The 6,683-nt window shown below is 41.9% G+C and overlaps 1 pseudogene; it reads right to left on the bottom strand.

The window, feature by feature from the left end:
* Positions 1–1,543: 1,543 nt before the first annotated feature.
* LOC123120478 (ATP synthase protein MI25-like) lies at positions 1,544–2,159 on the bottom strand (annotated as a pseudogene).
* Positions 2,160–6,683: the final 4,524 nt, after the last annotated feature.

Genomic DNA, 6,683 nt, shown 5'->3' with positions numbered 1-6,683 from the left:
CCTAGAATTATGAGAAATCCCTTGTTGGCTGGGACGGACCCTTAGTATAAGATAAGTCAACACAATAGGTTGTGTCAGTTTCTCAAAAGACATGGGCTCGCCTTTCGGGGTGACTAGCTGCATTCGTTGGTTTGCTTTCTTCCACCAACTTCACAACCATCCTTCGTTGATGGCAGGCAAGCTCAACCACAGTTTTTGTAGTTTGGTTCAATTCATTCGGTATTTCCATTTCCAATTGGTAAGTTCTATTTTCTCCGGCCCAGGGAAGAAGATCACAAGCGGGAGTCCCCTGTAGGAAGAGATGCTTTCCAAAGGCCGTACGCTACTGTTGAATGGCCAAATAGGGATTGAAACAGAGTAAATAACTAGAGTATCCCGTCGTAGTGGTAGCTGCATTTACGCGATCGGGTCCGAGCCACGGGACAAGACCAAATTGGATTGGATTTGTCACATCCGGGGATGGAAGACTGTAGATTTCTCACTTTCCCTACTCGGAGAGCACGTGTATGTAGTCCGCCTGTATCTACTTATTTATTCGGAGGGCGCCATTAATAGGATTCAGAACTCGTACAAGCTATGGTGGAGCCGTTTACCAATGCACCCAGTTCTCCTCATATTTGATTCTTTTTTGGTATCATTGGTTCCACGTACGTCTTTTGGGCGAGCTTTCTTCACTTTCATCAAAACCAACGCTCAAACCGAAGCTTTCCGAGCAGTTGTTTATTTCTCACTTTAGCTGCTGTCGTTTTCCTCTTCCGAATTAAGCGACTGAAAAACAAGGGGATCAGAAGAACAAACAATAAGAATGAGGGATTGAAGTCCGTTTCCTTCGTATCGTATTTCAACGGATCGGGTAGTTCTAGTCTTTTTTGATTACTCCTTCCTTTTCCTATCATTTGACATAACATAATTAAGAAACTGTTTGATGGCCAACGGAACGAGTAGAGAAGAAAAATGCCCTTATTCCAAAGGAAGTGAGTGCCAAACGAAAATAGAGTAAAGAACAAAAGAACAAAATGCAAGGGTTGCATCCGCTGTTTCAAGTCCGGACGGTTCCTCCGCTAGGTTATTGAGTTGGCTCCCCCGTTATTCTTCATCAAACAACGCACACTTAATGGAAAAACGAGGTATCTTTTTGGAAAACTTCTCTACTTACGACTTTGTTAGCGCTTTGAGGGCTTCACTATGTTCTCTGAAATCTTGTATAAATAAGAAAGAAGTCTTTCTCAGGAGATGACTCTGCTGATACTGATTTTCAATGCAAAATGGCTCTCGCTTCTTCTGAAAGAAAACTGGGGAAAAATAAATATGGAGCCGTCAGAGGCTTATCTGGCCGATATGACTTCCTGAAATTCTTTCCAGATAAAAACCTAAAATGGAGGGGTTGGGGCTTTGGCTCTAGGCTCAAACTCTATCTTGTGGTAGACTGCCCTCCTAGGGAGTGCTTGGGCAACTAACTTGTGGGGCATGACATCCCAAATTCATCATTTACATTAGGAATTTCCTGAAAAAAAGTCTTATGTGTATTGGATACGCTCTTCTGTTAGCATGAACACATGAATGAGATTCTTCTTATTCTTCCTAAATAGAACCCCCCCACCCTCACCTTTCTTAGGACTATCAAGCCTTCTTGAATTAGGTCCATGGTAGAAGCTTTCAACGTAGACCCGGATACAAATCTTTCACTCATTGAAAAGTGAAAACATGTGACTATATCGTCCTGAAGACGGATGCGGCAGGAAGAAGTGGCATTTAGAAGTGTTGCTGACTTTACATTTAGGTTTCGGCATAACAAAGCTTGCACTGTCTTTTTGCACTTAGGTGCACAGCGTGCCGTTGGTAATGATTCTACTACGATGCTGCAAATTCACAAGCTGATCCTAAGTAATCGTTGTTACATTGGATTCCTCTGGAATTACTTCGTCAGGATTGAAGAATTGCAGCAATTCTTCCTGAATAGACTCGATTCTCCTATCGAGAGTTTCTTTGAAAGTCTTACCTAAACTCTTCCGACTGAATATGAGAAAGCCTATAAAACAACGAGCTACTATCATTTCTTCATTATAGATTGAGATCTTCTTCGGACTTGATGCACAAATAGATGGAATAGCAGCAAATAGCATATTTCTACCCTTCATATCCGTAGAAAGAAATCTCATCGCTAGGTAACTCCATCATTTTCAGCTCTGCTCGCTCACTTTTGAAAGGAAAGGAGATTGATTGACGTCGGCGTTGGTTTTTCCAACGAAATGAATCAGTTTTGGATTGAGATTTCACATAAGCATTACACAATGATCCGCATTAGGCGGGGAGCAGCAATGATATCGCCGGCCAGGAATAAGTACTAATCCCTCTTATACTTAAGAAAAGAGAATAGAAGTGGTTCCTTTTCTTTCTATACGAAATTCAACGATTTCGTTTGTGTTCATGTTGGCATAGGAGAACTACTAAATTCTGCCATCTGCATTAGTTACATTAGCATAGGTAGGCGGTTCTCATGCCAAAGGGGAAGATCTCGCTCAGCCAAGTGCCCAACCTGATTAAGTACACTTATCAAGGAGTGATAGGGCAGCAGAGTTTGAGGCAAAAAAATATTTGGGTGGCTATGGGTGATATAGGGAATCTAACAAATAATTGACAATGATTTCACCGTGATGTGCATTGGTAGCTTCAAGACGAAGTCATTTTCCATATGTAAGCCACAATTTCAGTATATTATTCTTCTGAACCAGGAAATGCATTCTGGTAAGGAGGATGAAAGAAGAGTACGAAAAAGGAAGTCAAAAGTAGTAGTCTTTAAGGGCATGTACAATGGTTGATAAGATAGTCTTATCTTAAGTTTTGCATGTAATTTAGAGAAGACAAAAAAACATGTCTACAATGGGTTATATCTTAATTTTATCTTAAATAACTAGCTATTCCTAAAAATGTGGTGATACAAATTGTGCTAAGAGATCATCTCTTGTCTTCTCTTAAATAAGAGAAGACAAGCCTTTTCTTATGATTTCTCTCTCCTCCACCTCGTCATTTATCCTACGTGGCATTGCTAAGATAGAACCATTGTACATGCCCTAACAAGGCTTTCCTCCATCAGCGTAAATATCTAAAGTAGAGGCTTTGGTATAAACATAAATCCCATAATAGAGGGATCGATCATCACATTCTGCTTTGTAAGAAAGAAGGATAACCTAGATAGATAAAGGTGGAATGGACTACGTGCAATCCCATCCATGGAAATATTTTATTTACTGTAGAAATATGTATGATGTGCTGCTAGGAAATCCGCCATCGCTTGCCCTCTAATGGCCTTCTGCGGCGCATACACAATGTCAAACTCAGTAAGGATGATGGCCCCATCTTGCCAATCTTCCTGTAAGCATTGGTCTTGTCATGGGATATTTAAGTGGGTGAACTTTGTAGATGAGGGTGACCCGATGTGCTATCATGTAGTGTCGTAGCTTCTTGACAGCGAACATGAGTGCAAGGCAATGTTTTTCGATAGGAGAGTACGCATGTTCAGCTCCTACGAGCACATGGCTGAGGTAATAGAGGGCATTCTCTTTCCCGTTTTCATTTTATTGTGCCAATAGAGCCCCGAGAGATTCATCCAAGGCCGTGGTGTAGAGTATAAGCTCCTTCATTGGTATCGGCGCAGCCAGGACTGGCGGATTGAGGAGATAGCTTTTGATGCCATCTAGGTCTTGTTGGCAGTTTTCATCCCAAAAGAATGGAATGTCTTTTTTTGTTTTTCTTGTAAAAGGTTGGATTATTCCTACAAAATTGGCTATGAATCACCTTATGTATGCCAGGTGCCCTTGAAGCGAACGCAGCTCCTCAAGGTTTTGAGGAGGAGACATTTCGAGTATGGCCTTGATTTTACTCGAGTCGATTTCTATTCCCCGATGTCGAATGACAAACCCTAGGAATTTGCCTGACGAGACCATGAAGGCACACTTCAACGAGTTTAACTTGAGTGCATGTTGCCTTAGGCAGTCGAATACGATTCTGAGATGTTGAAGATGTTCTTCATAGGATACCACCTTTACAACGAGATCATCTACATAGCACTCGACAATCTTATGTATTATCTCATCGAAGATCTTAGTCATGGCGCGTTGATATGTAGCACCAGCATTTTTGAGACCTTTGGGCATAACCTTGTAACAATATATGCCTATTGGAGTGCGAAAGGCTATGCTTTATCAAGGCAAGCTTCTCTTTCTTTCGCCAATGAAGTTCATATAAGTGTATAGAAAGCCTTCTTTTCACAACCATGCACAAACGAAAGTGTTGCTGAAACATGAAAGCCATGCACCAACAAGTTCCAGTTCATATGCAATGAAAAAGCAGAGTATATGGGAGGATAGTGGCTAAACTGTTCACTTGAGGAGAGTGGGAAGTGATGAGTCCGATAGTAGAAGAGCGGAAGTGCGATCTTTCGATCCAATCTACGTCGACTAAAATCCATGTCTCATGGCACGAGGGCCATTGCGAGTTGATGTTGTTGCTTTACCATCACAGTCTGTCCTCAAGAGAGGCATGCATTCCTGGCCAGACAAAGTTCCCATTAGTTCTCTTATAGGAAGCTAGTATACCTGAATGTCCTCCGGTAGCTGTCCCATGCAGTTCTTGCGCTATCCTGGCTCTTGCATTTCCAGCGGTCCCCACATAAAGCCTCCCTTTTTTCATTAATACCCCTTCCTCCTCTTCCCAACCATCTTGTCCTCCTCTTGCTTCACTAATGCTCTTCTTAACTTCTTCAACTAATTTTTATCCTTCGTAGCTTTGTTTCACTTCTCCTATCCAATCCGGCAACAACTTGCTCATAAGGGTGCAACCACTGAATTTGTAACGACACAATGATTTGAAAAACAATCAAAAGATATGTAAAGAACACAGACAATAAAGGTAGAAGATCATTTCCGGGTAGATAGGAGAGCTATGAAAATCCACAAACATGAATCAGAGTTTCGACTGGGTGCTCTAGATTTAACCAAAAGAAGACTTTTCTACAAATAAGAGAATCTCTCATTTTTTGGTTTATACCGAGCCAAAACATAGAATTTCCATTGAAGAAGCATGTAAGGATGCTAGCCGGAGAATCAAGAAATAAATACTTCCCATTCTGATTCCTTTTTAGTTCCCAAGATATAATTTCTTTGTTTTTGGCAAGAGCGGTGGGTGACAACGTGCAAGACTAGATAGGTTTGGCTTTGACCTGATCAATAGGAATAGGAGGAAGCGTTGGAGAGGTACCAAATGACTGAAGAGGGGAACCCATCTGACCACATGTAGAGCCAGCCCATAAGTAAATTCAAGAGAATTTCTTCATCTTCCAAAGTATGTGAGTGAGGTAAAAATTCCATTGATCGATCTCATCACTCACATCCAACAACTAGTGAAAGATGTAATGATGAAGCTATAGGAGAAGAAAAATTGTTGGTTTTGATTGGTAATCTTGAGTTGTCATCTTTTGAAAGAGAGTAGCTTGCTGGATGGAGAGCAGCTAGGAGAATAAAGTTCATCTTTACCCCATCTTTCATTCCAACTCTATTTTCTTGTGTGCGATCCTTCTTTCTGGTTTGGAATCCAAGAAGCTCAATGGGCTAGTTTCAAGTTTGATCAGACACGAAATCTGGTATAACCACCAGCCTAGATAGAACAGGCGGGGGAACAAAAACTTGGAGCAAGCCACATTCAAGAGGGTTGTCAAAGGCCCTCTCAATAGAGCTATTTTGTCATTGAATCGATGGAGGGAAGACTCTTCCAGTTTCTGGGTGGGATCTCATGGCTTAATCTCTGATTGCGCAGGATTCATCTTTGTTTGGTAACCTCAGACCATGAACTAGGAGTTGGAAGCACCTTTGATAGACTTTCCAATTGAACACGATGCGGGCGATGCAACTCGGCAAGGAGAAGGCTGAACCCTGGTGCTACACTACAGCAGAAGCTTTGGCAGTTTACCATGGCTTGATGTTCTAGTTGTCATGCTAAAGTCGTTGATAGCTACTTCGCTTGACGAGCTAAGTAGAAAGACTTTGTGGATGAATCCACAACTGATGGTGCTTTAGGTTGATCTGATCCCTAGAAGGAAGAGTTTTGGGCTTAAGGCATAATTGCTCTATTGTGGCTACCCTGGCTATGTCATCCGATGCTGTTCACAAAGCGACTCTTACTATAGACCCGGCTATCTCCGAGTTGAAATCGAACCCAGCCCCGGGTTTCTGTCCATCAATCCAGAGCTCAAGAAAACCGCGATACTTAAATCGCTCAACTAGCCACCTTAGATGGACACAGCCATTAGAAGAAGAAACTGAAGCTCGATGAAGTACCCTAAACCAGAGATCCTCGACAAAGAAAGTCTCGATTCGAGGAACGAAATATCAATAGAGGAATGAAAACCGTAGGGTATGAAATTTGGGTAGGGTTGGCAGGGAAAGTCCAACTGAAACTTTCTTTGATTACCTTTTTTCTCCAACTGGCTCAGAGATTGCATTTGCCATTAACCGGTAACCTCCTTTGAATCCTTCGTTTAGACCCTCTCTATTGGTACAAATTGAAACCGTTCTAGCTTGATACTGCGATATTGTCAAATCATCCAATGGAGCATGGAAACCATTTCGGTGGCGGTAATGGCCTCCAGTAGTTTTCTATGGAACCATACCACTATGGTCGTCTATATG

Source organism: Triticum aestivum, chromosome 5D (genome assembly GCF_018294505.1).
Source record: "Triticum aestivum cultivar Chinese Spring chromosome 5D, IWGSC CS RefSeq v2.1, whole genome shotgun sequence".
Classification (NCBI taxonomy): Eukaryota; Viridiplantae; Streptophyta; class Magnoliopsida; order Poales; family Poaceae; genus Triticum; species Triticum aestivum.
This window is presented reverse-complemented; position numbering and strand designations above follow the sequence as displayed.